Source organism: Crinia signifera, chromosome 11, assembly GCF_055691185.1.
Source record: "Crinia signifera chromosome 11, ASM5569118v1, whole genome shotgun sequence".
Classification (NCBI taxonomy): Eukaryota; Metazoa; Chordata; class Amphibia; order Anura; family Myobatrachidae; genus Crinia; species Crinia signifera.
This window is the reverse complement of record NC_139227.1, coordinates 55,064,377-55,085,129: the sequence shown is the minus strand read 5'-3', so window position 1 is coordinate 55,085,129 and position 20,753 is coordinate 55,064,377.

Sequence of the window (20,753 nt, the reverse complement as noted above, 5' to 3'; positions counted from 1 at the left end):
GTAGCCCAAAAAAGAAACCTGTGTGACCTCGAACTCACACTTCTCTAATTTGGCAAATAATTGATTCTCTCTCAATCTTTGCAGGACCTGTCGAACCTGGGTTCTATGTGTTTTCACGTCTTGTGAAAAAATCAAAATGTCGTCCAAGTACACGACTACAAACTGGCCTAAAAAATCACGAAGGACATCATTGATAAAGTCCTGAAAAACGGCAGGGGCATTAGAGAGACCAAAGGGCATGACCAAGTACTCATAATGCCCCGTCTGGGTACTAAAAGCCGTTTTCCATTCATCGCCTTCCTTGATCCTGATGAGGTTATAAGCACCTCTCAAATCAATCTTGGAAAATATCGTTGCAGACCGCAACTGATCAAAAAGTACAGTAATCAAAGGAAGGGGATAGGTGTTTTTTACCGTGATTTTATTTAAGGCACGAAAATCAATACAAGGCCTTAAGGAACCATCCTTCTTGGCCACAAAAAAAAAAACCCGCACTTAATGTTCTATCACTGAATGCTAAGGGCTTAAACTCCCCCAATAAGAGGAGGCTGGCGTTATCCTATTTCCACAAACTAAAAGCCCATGTTGTGGCCGTTCAGGAGACCCACTTCGCTAGGAACGCCCCACCTAAATTTTACGATAACAAATACCCGCTCTGCTATACAGCAGACGGCCCCCGCAAAAAAGCCGGAGTGGCCATTCTAATCTCTGCAACGTGTTCCTTCTCTGTTTCGAAACAATACGCCGATCCTGAAGGCAGGTTTCTAGTCTTGGTGGGTCTCCTGGATGGGATAGATGTGACCCTGGTCTCCTGCTACGCCCCCAATACAGGGCAATTGAAATTTAATAGAAAACTGTTCTCTAAAATTCAGGAACACTCCAAGGGTGCGCTATGGATCCTGGGGGACTTTAATTTAACTCCAGATGTAGTAATGGACAGATCCCGCTCCCCCAACCATAGAGGTGTCCCTAATCTAGGACCGTCTAGGAGATTTAAACAGCTCATTAACGAGTTCGAGCTTCACGATGCTTGGCGTGCTAGAAACCCGAACACCAGAGACTACACCTTTTTCTCACACCCCCACCAATCGTATTCGAGAATAGATCTAGCCCTGACGGACAAGTGGTCTCTGGCCTCCATAGTTGAGGCCGTGATCCTGCCCATCACCTGGTCCGACCATTCCCCCTTACGGTTAGTGTGGGATCTGGGTTCATTTAGGGCTCCCCCAGGTCCGTGGCGATTGGGCCGTTCGGCCCTGTCCCACTTAGACTCCAGGAAAACGATCCAGGACTCAATCTCCAGTTATGTAGCCAATAATGACCCAGAAGATACAAATATTTTCACACACTGGTGTGCCTTGAAAGCTGTTGTGCGGGGCTCTGCATTACAAGCGGCAGCCAGAGTTAAGAGAGCAGAGGAGAACGAGAGACGTACTGCAGATGAGGATCTTCTTAGGTTAGAAACAGCACATAAACATAACCCCCTAGACAGAGACATAGGCGCACAACTCAACCGGGCCAGGGACAGAGTTAACGCCCTTTCCTTTAGAGAGATCCAGAAAAATGTTGAGAGGCTGAACCAACGCTTCTACCTATTTGGAAATAAAGCGGGGAGGCTGCTAGCGAGGAAATTAAGAGGGAGAAGAGCCAAAAACAGGGTAGACCTACTGATCAACTCCAGGGGTACCAGAGTAGTAGACCCCTTCCAGATTGCGGACACCTTCGCAGACTACTACGCTAAATTATATAATTTGAATTCCGAATCACACACCCCCCAGCCGACGATCAAAGGGATCACCTCCTTCCTCGACAGTATCAGTCTACCAGTGCTAGAGTCCGAGGTGGGCCAGGCTCTCAACGCGCCTTGGTCTAAAACGGAGATAGAGACTGCCATCGACAGGTTACCCAGAGACAAAGCCCCAGGCCCTGACGACTACCCCACCAATTTCTATAAATGCTTCAAAAATGAACTGAGCCCGATACTGACCAACGTCTTCAATGAGGCCTCCCAGTCGGGTATATTCCCCAAGGAAATGTTAGAAGCCCGGATTGTAACCATCCCGAAACCCGGTAAGCCACCCACCTCGGTCCAGAACTATAGACCCATTGCGCTGTTAAACACAGACTTGAAACTGTACGCCAAACTATTGGCCAACAGACTGGCCCCCCTCCTCCCGTCCCTGGTGGGGGGGGATCAGGTGGGCTTCGTGCCGGGGAGACAGGCCCCAGACAACACCCGTAGAGTGTTCAATGTTCTGGAGGTGTGCGACAGGGCCAAATCCCCCCTGCTGCTGTTGTCACTAGACGCTGAGAAGGCGTTTGATCGGCTTCACTGGGGCTACCTAAGAGAAGTGCTGAAGCGCTTTGGCATGGGTGGTAGATTCCTGGACTCAATATTTGCCCTCTACTCCCACCTGTCTGCGAAGGTGTTCGTAAACGGCAGCCTCTCTTCTAGTTTTTCAATAACTAATGGTACTAGACAGGGGTGTCCCCTCTCCCCGTTGATTTTCGTCCTGGCAATGGAGCCTTTAGCAGTCAAAATTAGAACTGACGACCGTATCTTAGGCCCGCAGATTGGGAACGCCTCCCACAAGATCTGTCTATTCGCAGATGATGTTCTCTTATGCCTTCTGCAGCCAGAGAAATCCCTCCCAGCGGTCCATGAAACCCTAGATGCTTACTCTGCGGTCTCTTACTATAGACTGAACACAAATAAAACAGAAGCCCTACCGGTAAATATCCCTCTAGCCAATGTAGCATGCCTTAAGGACTCCTACCGTTACGCCTGGCAGGAGAGAGCCATCAAATACCTGGGGGTTCAAGTCGCTAGGGACCCACACCTAATAGATTGCAATTTCACCCCACTTATAAACTCCTTTCAAAAACTCATACAGGAATGGTCCCTACACGAAATCTCGTGGTTGGGTAGGCTGGCAGCATCCAAAATGATTTTACTCCCTAAACTCCTATACTTATTTCGCGCGATCCCCAGAAACCTTCCTAAATCCCTACTCTGTAAACTTAATACACTATTCACTAAGTACATTTGGAAGGGGTCAAAACCGAGAATATCAAGGGAAACCATGGCTCTACCAAAAGCCCTGGGAGGAGCGGGATATCCCGATTTAGAAAAATACCGTCAGGCCTGCCTCTTGAGCCAAGCTGGGGACTGGTTTAACAATCAGGAACCGAAACCTTGGGTATTAATTGAACAAACCTTAGCAAGTCAATTCCCCCTCACTGACATGTTCTGGCTCCCCATTAAGGCCACTCCCGGAAAACCGGAACTATGTATGGCCACAAAGGCGACTCTAGATACTTGGGCCAGGGTATTGGGGGACATAGGTGGGATCGCTCTTCCAAGCTCCAACCTCTCCCTCAAGGCTATTGCCAAACTGATCCCTAATCTAAGCCTGGACGGGTGGATCGACGCAGGCATTGCGGACTTGGGACACATGGTCCAGGGTGGATCTCTGACACAATTCTCGGAGCTCAGGGAGGGGTTTGGGCTTCCCAAGAGCGATTTTTTCAAATACTTACAAATTAGACACTGGTTATCGACTCTTAGAAGGGGCTCAGACCCCATTCTGCCAGCCCCCACTCTCATCCCCTCCAGATTGCAGAACGGCTCCCACAAAGGCGGGATCTCCAGGTGGTATGACTACCTGATAACTTCAACGAAAAGAGGGAAACTCCCCGCCCAGCTCAAATGGGAAACTGACCTTAACATCACCTTAGACGAAGAAACATGGGACGCCATCCTCCTCTCGGGGTTTAAAATGTCTAAGTGCCTACTACACTCAGAGATGTTTTTTAAACTGTGCCATAGGGCCTACTTCACCCCCCTACGCCTCCATGCTATTTGGCCTGAGGTCTCTCACCTGTGCTGGAGAGGTTGCGGGGAGACTGGGTCTATACTCCACATATTCTGGCAATGCCCCCTCATCAGGCCCTTCTGGGAGGAGATATCTTCCCTAATCGGTAACGTGATTAAAACTACGATCCAGTTAGAGCCCATCACAGCCTTGCTCCATTACACTAACGCAATAGCGGGGGGAGACCTCTATATCTTAAGACACATCCTGATTGCGGCGAAAGCCGCTATTGGGCTCCTGTGGAAATCGGCTGAAACCCCCACGATACGAGGCGTTATCAACAAGGTACACACCCACTTTCTTTATGAGACGATTAATGCCCGCTACTCCTCTTCAGCCTCCTCAATACACCTGAAATGGCTTAAATGGATGGACTTTAGAGAGTCTCAGGGCTTACCAGTATCTTCCAGCGATCCCTGGGACATCACCACATTCCATTCCCCACCCCACATGCCAAGCAATTAACCCGACTGTGACTACAGTGTTCTATGCAATGTTCATAACCTGGGTATATACACCCCCCCCCCCCGTGTGTCTGCCCCCCCCCCCGCCTCCTATCCCTCTACTGACCTATTTCTTCCTTCACACAAGTCTTTCTTCCTTTTTTCTTTTTCTCACTGTTTGGGTTATCTTACCCCCAACTGTTATTTACGGGCACAGTTTAATGCCAAGATTTTCAGCAGGGGGCACGACTGTCAACGGAATTACAGGAATTATTGCTTGATGTTTCATGTCAGATTTACTGATCTGCCTCTGTTTATACAATGTATGTGTTTTTTTCTGCTGTCCCAATAAAAACCTAATATTAAAAAAAAAAAAAAAAAACCCGCACTGAGAGGGGATTTTGACGGGCGGATGAACCCCTTTTTTAGACTCTCCTGTACATATTCATTCATTGCCTTTGTCTCTGGGATAGATAAGGCATACAATCTCCCCTTGGGCAAGGAAGCATTGGGAATAATCTGAATGGCACAATCGTATGGGCGATGGGGCGGAAGACTGTCTGCTTTCCCTTTAGAAAAAACATCTGCAAAGTCCTGATAAGGGGACGGTATCCCAGACAGGGAGACAGATGCCACCAGGACCGAGGTATTAAGACAATGCTGTGTACAGTAAGAGCTCCAATGGGCAATCTGCGCCGAACTCCAATCGATACTGGGATTGTGTTTAACTAACCAAGGATATCCCAAAACTATGGGAACGAGAGGACAAGAAGTCAAGAAAAACGAAAGTTGCTCCTTATGAAATAACCCTATATTCATAAGGACTGGGGGAGTCTGAAAAGAAATTGCCCCATTGGACAAGATATTCCCATCCAAACCCCGAAGCGTGACGAGACCCTGGAGTTTCAACTGAGGAATACCCAATCTCTGGGCCAAACCAATATCCAGGAAGTTTCCGGCCGCGCCACTGTCAATAAATGCCTTGCCGGAAAACTCTTTATCCTGAAAGGAAATACAACAAGGAGCTAATACTGAATTGTGAGAGGAAAATAATTGCAGGCCTAAGTGAACCCTCTCTTCGTTCACTTGGCCAAGGCTTTTACTGGCCTATTGGGACAGTTCTTAAGAATGTGCCCCTTGTTACCACAGTATAAGCAAAGGCCAGAACTAAACCTGCGAGTTCTCTCCTCAGGAGAGATATGAGTTGCCCCGATCTGCATGGGCTCGTCAATCTCCTCCGGACCCAGAGGGACGTAAGGAAGGGACCGGGCTTGAACACCCCGTTCTGACCTTCGCTCCCGGAGACGACGGTCAATCTTGATAGCCAGTTCCATAAGTTTATCGAGGGAACTAGGAACAGGGTACTGGATCAAACTATCCTTGATGATGTCGGACAGGCCACAGCGAAATTGACTTCGTAAGGCCGCATCATTTCACCCGCAATCATTTGACCAACGGCGGAATTCGGTACAATATACCTCCGCGGGATCTTTCCCTTGTTTAAGGGCTCGAAGATGAGTCTCCGCAGAAGCCTCTCTATCGGGGTCATCATACAATAGTCCTAATGAACTAAAAAAGTTGTCAACCGAAGACAGAACAGGACTGTCGGACGGAAGCCCAAACGCCCATGTCTGAGGGTCCCCCTGTAATAACGACATGATCAGACCTACCCGTTGAGTTTCTGAACCGGAAGACCGGGGTCGGAGCCGGAAATATAACTTACAACTCTCCCTAAAGTTGAAAAAAGCCCTCCGATCCCCAGAAAATCGATCGGGAAGGTTTACCTTGGGTTCTGCCATCCCAGGATCGGGAGGAGGCGTCCTCTGCTCTTGAGAGGCAACTTTCAGGGACAGATCCCGGACCATTTGGGTCAACCCCTGAAGTTGATCCGAAAAGGTCTGGGAGGAGGGATTCATGATACTTAAACGGCAACTCTAAGCAAAAGTTGGTAATATAAAGCCTTTTTATATGACCCGTTGGGCCGGTTATAATGTTACGTTTGCCGTAAGGCCTGGAGTGTAGGTAACGGGAGATGGGGGAAGGGAGGTCAGGCGTGAGCCCGCAGCCGGGACCGCCGGTCAGGACGGCCACGGCAAAACCTACGCTGACTCTGTTGAGAACCCCGGGCAGATGACAAATCCCTGCGGGAACTAGGCTTCACCTGTGGCCGCCGCGTCCGAAGGAGCGAGTTAGGCCCGCTCCAACCCCGATGCAGCTAGGTCTATGTGTGGACAAAGGATAAGGGATCGCCAGGGGTAACTCAAAAGGATAAACTGTCTACAGGACCTGCCTGGACATAAACCCCTGTCTGCCGGCACCTGGCCAAAGACGGGAGTGCGACCTCGTCGCAGACACCTGGGACGTGAAACGGGGAATCACCATAACACAAAAGTGTACAAGGAAGCGAGTCCCCAAAGCAAACACAGGGGAAAGGAATACGGATACCCTGCCTAGCACTAAATGACTAAATGGAAGTAGGAACAGAACGAGAAGCTGTAAGACAGTATAAGAACATAAACACACGCTGAGCCCACGGCGGGGCTGGTCCAGCGTCCCGCAAGGGGAACTGAATGGGAGTGACAGCTAAGGAAATGAACAAGGAACTTAGCAGCTCCACAAGGAAGATATACCAGGCTCCACGGGAGCACTTACGTGACCCAGGGAGGCACTCAGCAGGACAAAAGGGAGACCCAAGAAGCAGTTTAGAAATGGGTCCGACACGCAGGACAAGCAGGCACCACCAAGAAGCAAGACCAGGTACAGGAGGCTGTGGGAAGCGCTCAGGACCGGGAACACGCAGGAGAAGCGCTATAACCGGCGTCTGTGCCCAGCAGACGCCGGCTTCTTATTCATACTGCGCGCTGCCTGAGTGACGTCAGGCGCGCGCGAGAGTTGTGGCCGGGCGGAAGTCGGGGACGTTGCCTAGCAACGCCCCGACGCTCTGCCTTGGGAGGAGGCCTGGAACGCAGCTGGAGCGCATCGGCAGTACTGCTGCTGCGCTCCCCACTCGCCGTCCGTCCGGGCACTGAGAGCACCGGACGGCGGCGCGCAACACATAAAGCTCCAATTTAGAAAAAAAAAGTTTTTCCAATGGGGCAACTGCAATGATAAGCTCTTAGATAAGTTAGTTAAGGCGGCCATGGGTCACAAGCCCATTTTTTCTATAAAAACTGAGCGTGAAAAGATTACCACTGACCCAGCCCAGATAGCCACTGCCTCATCAGCCTATTTTGAACCTCTATAGAAAGCACGTCCAGTTTACCCCCTTAATATTACCACAGTTTTAGACCAAGCTCACCTCCCATTGTCCCTGAAAACAGAGATCTTTTTATGTCACCTGTCACTGATTTTGAAGTAGATAACATTATCAAATCTCTACCTTCACATAAAACCCCTGGCCCAGATGGCCTCTCAGCTTCCTATTATAAAATGCTGACTGACCATGTTACCCCATTCTCACTGGACATCCTGCCCTGATTCTTTTAATGAAGCACAGATCATAGATATACCAAAACCCAATCAGGACCCCACTTTGGTGTACTCTTACAGGCCCATATCTCTCCTTAATCAGGATCTGAAAATCTGAAAATTATAGCCTCCAAATGATCTTGCCTTCCCTTCTACTACCATAACCAATAGGGTTCCTTAGGAATCGCCATTCAGTACACAATGTTCAGTCCCTAATCGCGGCAATGTTGAATACCTATTAAACCCAAAATAGAGACACAATAGTTCTCAGCTGTGATGCAGATAAGGCATTCAACTGGGTGTCATGGCAGTATTTAAAAGCTTTGTTCCAGACCCAAAACTATGGTTCAGACTGTATTCATGTCTTTCAAACTTTTCTAACTATTAACAACTCAAATAACAATTGTTTTCAAATATTTCAGGGGACCCATCAGGGATGCCGGCTTTCCCCCTTACTGTTCAATATAGCTCTAGACCCACTTCTTAGACATTTCTTGGATAGCAAGAGATGGAAGGGTATCCAGTTTTCACATAGTAAACTCAAGGTATCTGCATTTGCTGATGACCTCTACATGCCTAGCCCCAAACAGGCGATCCCAATATTGTTACCACTCCTGTCATAAAAATTTGGGGTTTTTAAGATAAATTACACTAAATCAGAGGCACTAGAAAAATTAGGCTGGAAAAACTCCTTCCATTTTAAACGGGCCCCCAGAAATGGGATTGCTTAGATAAGTACTCTAGATAGGCATAAAAATTCCATTGCATCCCTCTCAGCTATATTCATTAAACTATAAACCACTGTGGTTTAAACAGCTGCCGATTTTGCTAGATGGGCTCATTTACTTTTGTCTTGCGTGGGTAGATGCTACTTGTATAAAATGGTTTCCTTCCCCCTATTTCTCTATAAAATATATACAAATGTTCCCAATTATCCCGCCCAAAAAAGATAGTCAAATTTAATAAAAACCTCATGAAATTCCTGTGTTCGGGCAAAAGGCCAAGGGTGTCTTTGTTCAAAATGCACCAAAAAAGGGAACTGGGGGGACTTAATTTACCATGCCTCAGAACGTATGCCACAGAGGCCAACTACAGGATAGCCATAGACTGGATTACGGGGACTAATTATTCTAATGAACAGAGTTTTTTCCCTAATATTAATTCAGTATCTCTATTACATCTGACTCCCCATGATCTTCCAGAATCAGTGCAGGATAATGTCCTCCTTAACTCCACATGCATGGCATGGATATTGGTTAGGTCCACTATGAAGGCCTCTAAACAAATATCCATTTTCCTCCCTCTATGGGGTAACCCCAGTTTTTCCTCCTAATCAAAAAATGGGTATGACAAAGGATATAGGCGCCAATGGATATTTAAAATAATGAGGTTAATTAAACATATAAAAAACATATAAAAACATGCGCCCAGGAAGAAGAGCACTTGGATGCTCGAAACGCGTCGGCAGTGACTGGTATCCCACTAACCTCATCCAGGACCCCGGTGCATAGGTATTTGGAGCCACAAGCAGGGTGCACAATCCGGACTGCATCCTGTTTCATTCCATCCTTGCTGGCTCCAAATACCCTTAGGGGTAAGAAGATTTACTACCTGAAGTGATTTTTTATTAATTCACATGTTTTTATATGTTTTTTATATGTTTAATTAAACCTCATTATTTTAAATATCCATTGGCGCCTATATCCTTTGTCATACCCATTTTTTGACACAATCCACTAACTTAAGGTCAGAGGGTGACCTTACTGACAAGGGAAAGGCAGCCGGGATAGGAGCGCAGAACCGAAACCCTTCAAATCCAACAAGCACCATTTCCTCCTAATCAGTTTACAAATATATTTAAATCATGGTACTTAGGTGTTCTCAGATATGTGGCTCATTTTCTCGCTGTGGATTCTCTGACCCCTCTAACTCACTCACAACTATGAGATAAGTACCAACATCTTCAGATACCACAATTTGCATATATTCAGGCACTGAGTTATGCTCTATCTGTTTTGACACAATCTTGGATAGATAACGCATTATGCACCTTGGGCAGACTCGTATATGTACCATTGGATTGGTCTATCCCGACTTCTAATATATATGATCTCTGTCACTCAAGTCTATCATTAGATTAAACACCAAGAGGTATGTTAAAATGGCAAATGGACTTTCCTGACTTTATTAAATCCATGTTAAAATCTTAACAGGGTCTGGCCTCCTATATTAGAGATGCACCAGAAGATCATACATAGATCTTATTTTACCCCAAGACTTAAGCACCTCATAGGTGAAGCCCACTGTATGTGGTCTGGCATGGTTGTACAGTCTCTTTGGCTTTCCCTTTAAGAATATATAACGTTGACACTGAACATAGACTTTAATATTTCTATGTCTTGGACATTCTGGAGCACTTATTCCTCTAATGACAGTAAGAAATGAACTTCTGTTGGTTGCTGCCAGTTTGATGAGCAATAAACAATTTGTCAATTGTTTATTGCTCATCAAACTGGCAGCAACCATTAAAAAAAACTACCCTATCCCAATAAATCTCCCCTGATCAATCCCCCTTGTCCCTGGCCTTTTCTATAATATCCCATCTGTTCACGATGGACCGGACAGAAACAAAGGAGAAAATGACAGCAAATTTTTGAAACATGGTTTGCATATGTTCGAAGCCTGTTCCCCCTCCTTCAAAATGGCCCTTAAATGTTATTTTTCACACACCTCATGGTAACTTCTAGAATATTTAAGTAATAATCCTCCATTTTAATATTGTTTTGATATTGTCTGATTGTGTCTAGCCCTTGCTATATTAATGTACCTGAAATATATTATTATAGTAAAGTTTACTGTTCTATTTTATGTTATGTAATGTCTTAAATTAATTTTAATGTATTATTTGATCATTACATTTTTGTATTATAATGATTTTTCCTGTCAATATTTTAAAAAAAAAATACAACCACTGGAAATAGCTAGGAAGCTATAGAAAGGCTCAGTAGATCGGCTTGAATTTATGTAGAATACCACAGTGATAACTGCAGGGAGCCAGGCTGTGCTAAGGTGTGATAAACCACAGGTATGTAATACAGAATATAGCAGGAGCAGATACAAGAATACAATTTTTACGCTGGTGACAACATTGCACTGGCAGATTGATAGTCCAGGTTGTAGTGCTTGCTGCCAGTTGATAGGCTTTAGTGAGATGGTGTCAGAATTAGGTGCACTGGGTTGGCTGTGGAAGGTCAAGTCTGCGGCCATGTCTATGTACTGGAGGAGAAGACAGAATGGAGATTTTGTAGTTGCGGCCTGTAGACATGAGTAAGCCAGCGGGCATTGTGGAGGACTGTCTGAACTGGCTGAGTGCAGCAGAGTAATGTGCACAAAGGACAGGAAGGGTGCCATCGAATGACCGTGGCCCCTGCTAGCCGTAAGCTTCATTGGCCACTGACTGGAGACTTTCGCACCTCAGAGCAAGCTTGGAGAACCATTTAGATTATAAAAAAGTGTTTCTCATACCCTGGAACGTGACAGCCAGCATGTTATTGAGCAGTGAAGACAATTGGTGAGTGAAACCATGAACAGGTTTGCTTTAGGGATGGCTATCACCTTGTTTATAAATCAATAGTTAAGGGACAATACAAGTTTTGCCATAGATGGCAGAAAATCAATGGTTAACCATCCCTAATGGGGTTTTTGAACGTAAAGATTGGTACGGTGCCTAGGTCTGTATCATGACACAAAGCCCTTTGATCGGTTGGCAGCATAGTCATAGAGCAATGGTTCCCCTGTGAACGATTTTCTACCATGAAGATTAACCACTGATGGTACCATCAATGGTTAACTCACTGATGGCCATTCCTATTTCCCTGAGAATTGTTGTATACCATCAATGGTATGGGATGGTAATCATTCATTGAGCTATTGGATTGTTCTGATGTTGGTTTGCATACAATGGTGAATATCTAATGTTTACTCATGAGCGACAGGCTTCTCCCTAATATTTTCGTTGCTTCCTTCTAAAAAAAACTTTAAAAGCATGGGATTGGATTATAAAACATTTTAACGGATAAGAACCTGATTGCAGGATAGGAAATAGACAGTTGGAGTGCATTCTATGGAGGGACATGTTACCAGGGATCTGTACTTGGACAAGTGATCTTGAACATCTTTGTTAATTGAAAATGTGCAATAGAATAGATACACCAGGAGGGGTAAAACAAATGACCGAAGAGCTATGAAGACTTAACAAGAATATGGAAACTACAATAAGATGCTAAAAATTCCAAATATGCACCTGGCTTTAAAAAACCCCAAAGGCAAAGAAATACACAAATAAAACAAACTGAAAGCTGCTCCATCCAATCAGGTGGTGAAAGAGTGGGGGTGCTCTAGACTAGAAAGACACACAAAACATCAAGGATGGTGTAATGGTTAGCATTACTGCAACACAGCGCTGAGGTCATGGGTTTGATACCCACCATGGCCCTAACTGTGCAGAGTTTGTATATTCTCCCCGTGTTTGCGTGGGTTTACTCCGGGTACTCCGGTTTCCTCCCACAATCCAAAAATATACTGGTAGGTCAATTGGCATCCAACTAAATCAACCCTAGAATGAAAAAAGATTTTGTTCATCTATAAGAAAAAATTTCTTTACAGTCAGAGCAGTCAAACTTTGTCGGCAGACACTATAAATATGTTTAAAATAATGTTGGATAAACATTTATTGGTTAAAAACATCCATGGGTACGAATAAGTAACAAAATCTGTCTTTAAAATATCAGAACATACTATATAACAAGGGATAAGCTACTATAAACATAGGTTGAACTAGATGGACGCAAATCTTTATTCAGCCTCACCAACTATGTAACTATGTAATGTCTGTGTGTGCGTGTACATGTGGTAGGGAACATAAATTGTAAGCTCCACTGGGGCAGGGACTTATGTGAATGTTTAACTATACTCTGTAAAGCACTGCAGAATATGTATGTGCTATATAAGAAACTATTAATAAATAAACATGTTTCCACCTAACACACCAATGGGCATTAACAATAAGATTTGAAAAATCACATGGTAATAGATAATTCAAAAATCTTAGTTAAATAGATTTGCAAAGATATCGGTAAGCCCCCAGGCCACTTCAAGTCATATTTTATACTTTTGTTTCCTGCATGATAACAGTACCCAATATGGGCCATATACTGTAATTGTCTTCTGTAAGGCTACATGATAACAGCACATACGCATATATCTAATTTGAGAACAAGCTTACCAGGAGTAACCCCTAGATTCTCCTTCTGACACTATGAGTGCCAGTATATTCCCTAAATGTAGGTCCTATCAATGCCTCTCTGAAATCAAACAAACTGAAAGCTGCTCCATCAAATTAATGATGCCCCCTCAAGTGCTGAAAGGGAGGATTTGGGTTTTTTTCTAGACTAGAAAGACTATAAATAAATAAATACATTTTGAAAATCTGCATGGTAGTAGATAATTTAGAGATCTTAGTTATATAAATTTGCAGATATATTGGTAAGCTCCCAGACTGCTTCAAGGCATCTTTAAAACTGGGGGTCCTTAGACTGCATGATAACAATGCCAACTATGGGCCATATTATTGTCTTCTATAAAAAGTAATAATGCCATTGTATAGGTTATTGCTATGGCTTCATTTAGAATACTATATCCAGTTCAGGAGACCATACTGTATCTTCAGAAGGATATAAATACATTAAAGAGAAAGGAGTGCAACTAAAATGGTACATTACTTACATCACAAAACATAAATGGGAAGAAAAATGTTTGCCAAGGTATAATGTATGGTCTTTTTCAGCATCCAATGATAATATCATGGATACACATTAGTTAAATGAAAAGTGACAATAAATCGTCTGACATTAACTATGGAGTGACAGTGCCAAATTACTCCTGTTTGATCTGGATGTATGTTATATGAGGAAGAATTACCTTTATCAGCCATAATTTCTAATCCAGGTTCCATTAAGATATTGGTATGTAAGGGCCTGGCAGTGATACTGTAGGACTTTCCCTGGTTTAAAATAGAGCAGGAGGGACTTGAATGAGAGTTTGTTAAATACTGTAATAAGGACTTCACTAATTCTGGTTGACAGAATCTTGTAAAATTATTTCTGCACAGCATCCAGGCCTGTTTCTTTGGCAGGTTTAAGATGCTGCATAGCCTTGGTTGAGGCAACCAAGGCTATGCAGCATCTTAAACCTGCCAAATGAAACAGGCCTGGATGCTGTGCAGAGATAACTTTACAAGATTCTGTCAAAGTGTAATACTGTGTAATTAAAGTGTAATACTGTGTAATTAAAGTGTAATACTGTTACTCAAGGACTTACAGATGGGGCCAGCCATTCCCGTCACACAGGTGGCACCTTTTGTGCCACGAGCTGCTTTGATGAGAGCGGCTCCATCTGTAACTACAGTAGTTCAGGGGCACTATTGAGAGAGTGCATTCCAAACTATAGGGGTAGTATGGTTATCAAAGGAAGGATTCAAAGTGGGGAGAGGAAGAGGGGAAGATATAGAGAGGCATAAAGAGACTGAACAGCTTCTGTGATTTGGTTGCTTGAGGCAGTAAGTGATCAGTCAATTTATTTTAAAAAATATGGGGATTTGAATACCTAAGGAGATTTCACAATAGTTGTCCAGTTTTATTGCCAATTATTTATGGATTGAAGAAGTTCATCAAAGTACATTTTTGCTGTTAGAAAATAAAGTGTTTTTTATTTAAAATGTTGGTACACCTCCTTCAAGGTGGATTGAGGCCCTGATTCAGGACCGCACACTTAACAGCAGTTGTTCGCGAGCAACTTAAGGCTGCCCGGTCGAACGTCCACCCCAAAATCCCCTCGGTACCATGCAATGAGGTGTATCTGAAATTCCTTCTGAAGAAACTGCTGCTTATTGCTATAGCGGAATAACGCATCAAGGGGCAGAGCCAGCCTACACTCCGTGTGTTATTATACCCACAGCTGATCCTGTACAACCTTCGGAATCTGTTTCCATTTATTAAGCCGGTTCTAGGCTTTACTGTTCTACAGGAACCCCAGTGGCGTAACTATAGCCCCGCAGCCCCCGCGGTGGCGGGGAGGCACTGAGGGGCTGTGGGCGCCGATCTGAGGGGCTATAGTTACAACTATATATAACTACCCCCCTTACCCCTCTGCATGCCGCCGCATTCAGGGTCCCGGCCGCAGCGCAGATCTTGTCCTGGTACCGTCTCCTCCTGCAGTACTTCTAATGAAAAATAACTATCCTCTAGCATCCTTAAAAACTGTCTGCTGTTAGGGGGCAGCCATTTTGTGATGGTCCTTATAGAACTGCAGGAGGAGACAGAGCCGGCTGCGGGACCCTGAATGCGGCGGCACGCGGAGGGGTAAGGGGGGTTTTAACTTCACTTGGGAAGGTGGGTGGGAGGGCTAGGGGGAGGGGGCGGCGCTGCTGATATCGACGGGGGGGGGGGCTGGCGCAAAAATTCTAGTTATGCCAGTGAGGAAACTCCCCCCCCCCCCCCAGTGCTTTGCCATCAACAGCGGTAGCTGGCTTTCGGCTGGAAACACAAGCAACTCCAGCCTGGGTGAGTCTATCTGCACTGTGCAAAAATTCCACCAACCCCTGTCAATACAGCGGCTTCCACCTGAGCTGTTTGCCGAAGGCGGATGGCTCGCCCCCGGCATATCGTTACATCAGCGGTTCGTCAACAGGCGGCGACCGCTGACAGGGGAGCTGAAGCTGTCTGCAAATAGTACAGAGCACAGCTAAATACCGGCTATTAATATCTTGTTTGTCTTCTAAACGAACTGACATTTGATGATTACATATAGGGAGTCATCAGCTTATAATACTCCTATTTACTGCACATTTTATATATATATCTTTTTTCTTCTTTTTATGAGTCTGTACCACTGGTATAGTTTTATATTGTGTGTATTCATTTAATAACAAATTTAATTCTGATTATTTCCAATTGTGTGGCGCTCTCTGGATATATGCGATTATTCGCATATATCTTTTCCTTCTCCATGTAGTGTTCTAATTAACAAATTATCCAGTTTGTTTCTTGGGAGCAGCCATTAGTCTCACTATATATTAATTTCCTTTTTTTCTAAGGGTGAGTTTAGTATTTGCGCTCGATTGGTTTTGTCTTAACCTTTAGTTTCTAGTTATTTGAAAATGCGGCTGAAGGGGAAATAAGTACTCATTCGTTGGTTGCTGAATGATTTCTCTCCCTATCAGAATAAAAATTTATAGGCATTGGCCCGCCTGTGTTCCCATAAAACGGTAAGCGTTCCCCTGATCTGGCAAATGCCCACACTCATTACCATGCGAACGCTTTGAAGGACTGTGATAGCCACCAAAGGTGTTTGTACAACATATACGCAGAGCCGCACTATCGCTAATCCTGGGCAAATACGCTAATCAGGCCCTGAGTTTGAAGATAATGTATGAAAAGATTATATTTTATTGGTATTAGGAACATGAGATTATCTGTCAACTTTTTTCACACTTTCGAAATCGCCCATTATCGCACTTTTTTAAAATCGCATTTTTGCCGCGAATTCGCATATTTAATGAGGTGCGTATTCCGGAAAGAAAAGTGCGATTAAGTGCGATAATGGGCTAATTTTAGGCATGAAAATGAGCGAATTTTAGGCATGAAAATTAGCAAATTTTAGGCATGAAAATGTGCGAATTTGAGGTAATGTGCAATTTTGTGTTTGTAAAAAAAAAAAAAAAAAACAGCGTGAGATCCCCCCTCCTGAGCATAACCAGCCCCAGGCTCATTGAGCCGGACCTGGTTCCAAAAATACGGGGGACAAAAAGCATAGGGGTCCCCGTATTTTGAAACCGGGCTCCAACAGCCCGCGGTGTCATGCCACAGCCGGGGGACACATTCTACATAAGGTCCCCCAGCCGAAACATGAGCATCGTGGCTGGTCAGCCTTGGGCGGGGTACCTGGAGGAGTGGAGACCTCCCCCCCAATAAAGGGGTCCCCCCCCAGGCTTCATCCATCCAGGGCTGAAGCCCGGGGCTGTCACCGTCGTCCGTGCCCAGTGGAAGCCAGCCTGATGGGGTTAAATCTCACATACGTAAAATTGCTTTATGCAGGAGAACTACAAGTGCCAGCAGCCCGCTGTCCGTGCGGGGTGAGCCGGTTGTGGAGCAGGGAGCCAGCGCTGGATCCTGGATTGGTAAGTATATTGGTGTAAAAGAGAGGTGTGTGGTTGTTTGTAAAATAAAGTTATACTTTTCTGTTTGTGTCTTTTCTTTTAACATTCTTTTTACAGGTGGACTACAAGTCCCAGCGGGCCCATTAATACCCTGCATGCTGGGACTTGTGGTTCTCCAAATCCCAGCATGTGGGGCAGGTCTGCTGGCACTGTTATGCTGGCAATGTTATGTATGTGAGATTTAACCCCATCAGGCCGGCGTCCACTGGGCACGGACGCCGGTGACAGCCCCGGGCTTCAGCCCTGGATGGGTGAAGCCTGGGGGGGGGGCCTTTATTGGGGGAGTCCCCACTCCTCCAGGTACCCCGTCCAAGGCTAACCAGCCACGGTGCTCATGTTTCGGGCGGGGAACTTATATAAAAGTATCCCCCGGCTGTGGCATGACACAGCTGGCTGTTGGAGCCCGGTGCTGGTTTTAAAATACGGGGGACCCTTATGCTTTTTTGTCCCCCGTATTTTTGGAACCATGTCCGGCTCAATGAGCCCGGGGCTGGTTATGCTCAGGAGGGGGGACCCCACGCCATTTTTTTCCCCAAAACAACACTTTAACACATTTTTTAACATAGGACCATGCACAGATCTCAATGATCTGTGCAGGGTTCTGGCCAATTCGCATTACAGGACCTGGTCTGATTTTTTTGCGATTTTTAGACACAATTCCTGAATTCGCATCTCATTAAATATGCAAATTGTATACTTTTCAATGGGAAAACATCTGGATGCGAGTTCCGGCGCGAGTAAAAATCGCACTTTCAGAAAGTGCGATTTCGCGGCTAAATCTACGGTTTTTGACGTTTTCCGCATCTCATTAAATATGCGAATTCGAGAAAAAGTGCGATTTCGGCCGTTTTGGGAAAAAATATCGCAAAAGTCGCATTTTTGCATCTCATCAAATGTCACCCCAAGTGTCTAAATGAGAAATAACATTATTTTTTTTGTCTTCTAAAGCAACCTTTAATCTATTTTCGAATATTAGGGAATTGGCAAGATGATAGGAAAAATTTCAATATTTAAAAGAACCTCTATCAGTATTGTAGAAAACCTCGCACTTTCAGGTTGCCAGTGATGTGCTCGATGCAAGTTAGTATCATTATTATTAATTTAATGCATTACCACATCATTAAACACATTCTTGCAGTGTAATCAAGCCCATCAAGCCCTGGGTGTGGCCAGTATGTTATGATAATTTCTATAGACACTCCCACTACTACTCTATTAGCACCTCCATGATACGTCATATTCAATATACTTCTTGTCTCTATTTGGACATTTTTATATGCATAGTCCTTCTGGCAGTTATAAACTAAAGTATTTTTAAAGTGCATATTACTTCTGCCAAATATGAGCCTTGTGATGCTAAAATTATTTTTTAAAAAGAGCTTGTTTAAAGTGTTTTTATGTCAAAATTTGGGTACTTTGTATTATCACAGCGCCCACGATGTTGATCGTACGGCATCTCATCGCATCGCATGCAATATAACGGCATGCGATGCGATCAGATGCGATTTTTAATTGTACAAGCACTCTGATGGGTGCTTACAATGTTAAAGGCACCCCCATTGTCGACGCCACCCCCACTATCAACGCCAACCCGAAGAGTGGTGAGCGCAGCGAGCCCGCGAGGGGCGGCGGTATGCGTCCTCCAACCTTTTCATACCCCCACTATCCACGTCGGTGTGGAGTTGATTTTAGATAGTTTGGCGAGCCCGAAACGTGGTGAGCACAGCGAGACCCGCGTATTCTGCGTCCCCTCACAGGGCTCGCTGCACTAGCCGCACTCGCCGCACTTGGGGCTCGGTGGCTCGCTGCGCTCGCCACACTATCTAAAATCAACTCCACGCCGACATGGATAGTGGGGGTATGAAAGAACGGAGGACGCGTACTGCCGCCCCTCGCGGGCTCGGTGCACTCGCCACGCTTCGGGTTGGCGTTGATAGTGGGGGTCGCGTTCACAATGGGGGGGCAATTAACATTATGGGGGCATTTGACATTGTATGCACCCATCAGGGTGCTTGTACAATTAAAAAACGCATGGCATCGCATCGCATGCCATTTGCTGGCATGCGATGCGATATTTTATTGTACATTCAGGCTTTTTCACCCGGAAATCGCATCGCATCACATACCATCGCATACCCTATTTAGTGGTATGCGATGCGATGCGATGGGCGCCGTGATAATACACAAGTACCAAAATATGTATGTATGTGCATGCCTTTAAAAACTGCTGTGACAATAATAATGCGCTAGCCACACTATCTAAAATCAACTCCACGCCGAAGTGGATAGTGGGGGTATGAAAAGGTCGGAGGACGCGTACCGCCGCCCCTCACGGGCTCGGAGCGCTCGCCACGCTTCGGGTTGGTGTTGATAGTGGGGGTCACATTGACAATGGGGGGGCATTTAACATTCTGGGGGCATTTAACATTATATGCACCCATCAGGGTGCTTGTACAATTAAAAAGCGCATGGCATGGTATCGCATGCCATTTGCTGGCATGCAATGCGGTATTTAATTGTACATTCTGGCTTTTTCACCCGGAAATTGCATCGCATCACATACCATCGCATACCCTATTTAGTGGTATGCGATGCGATGGGCGCCGTGATAATACACAAGTACCAAAATATGTATGTATGTGCATGCCTTTAAAAACTGCAGTGACAATAATAAACAATTTAATTCCGGAGCAGATAAGCCAAGGAACAGAGTAAATGTTTACAGCTCTCTATGGAGCAGGTAGTAGTAGTACGTTTATTTATAAGGCGCCACAAAGTGTCCGCAGTGCCGTACATACCAAACAAAAAAAAAAATTACAAGGTAACGTACAGGGTGTGTTGATAAAATACAGCATAAAGTATAGCTGGTAGAAATAAAATCAGCATTAGTTTTGAAGTAGGTGTCGAAATTGTCGAGGAGAATGGAGATGAAGTAGAGGAAGGGAAGAATGGGACAGGAGCACAGGTGAGGGAAAGAGGTAGGGTGAGTACGTGAGGAAGGAGGGCCCTACTCATAAGAGTTAACATACTAAAAGGAGGTGGGTGGACAAACGAAAAACAATAGGATAAGTAGGAATGGATGGGAACGGAGGCAGGATAGGAGGTTCAAAAGAGGTTAGGAGTAGGGATAGGCTAGTTGAAAAAAGTGGGTTTTGAGGGAGCGCTTGAAGGAGGTAAGGGAATCAGAAAGCCTGATGGGTGGCGGGAGGTTTTTCCAGTGCAGGGGGGTAGCACGAGAGAAGTCTTGGACACAGGAGTGGGAGGAGGTGATTAGGTGAGAGGTCAGTCGGTAGTCAGTGGCGAAGAGGACGGGATGGAGTGTGGATAGAGATCAGTGAAGAGAGGTATGGACCGGTGGAGAAGGAGAGAGCCTTGTAGGTGGTGGTGAGGAGTTTAAAGAGAACTTGGAAAGGAATGGGGAGCCAGTGAAGAGATAGACAGAGGGGGGAGGCGGAGGTAGAGCGGCGGGAGAGGAAGATGAGCCTAGCAGCAGCGTTAAGAATGGATTGGAGAGGTGCCAGGTGGGTAAGAGGTAGCAAGAGATGACAAGAGAGTGAATGAGAATTTTGGTCTTGTCAGTGGAGAGGAATGGTCTGATGCGGGAGATGTTGCGTAGGTGAAGGCGGCAAGACTGTGAGAGAGCACGAATGTGGGGGTTGAAAGAGAGGGAGGAGTCAATGATGACACCAAGGC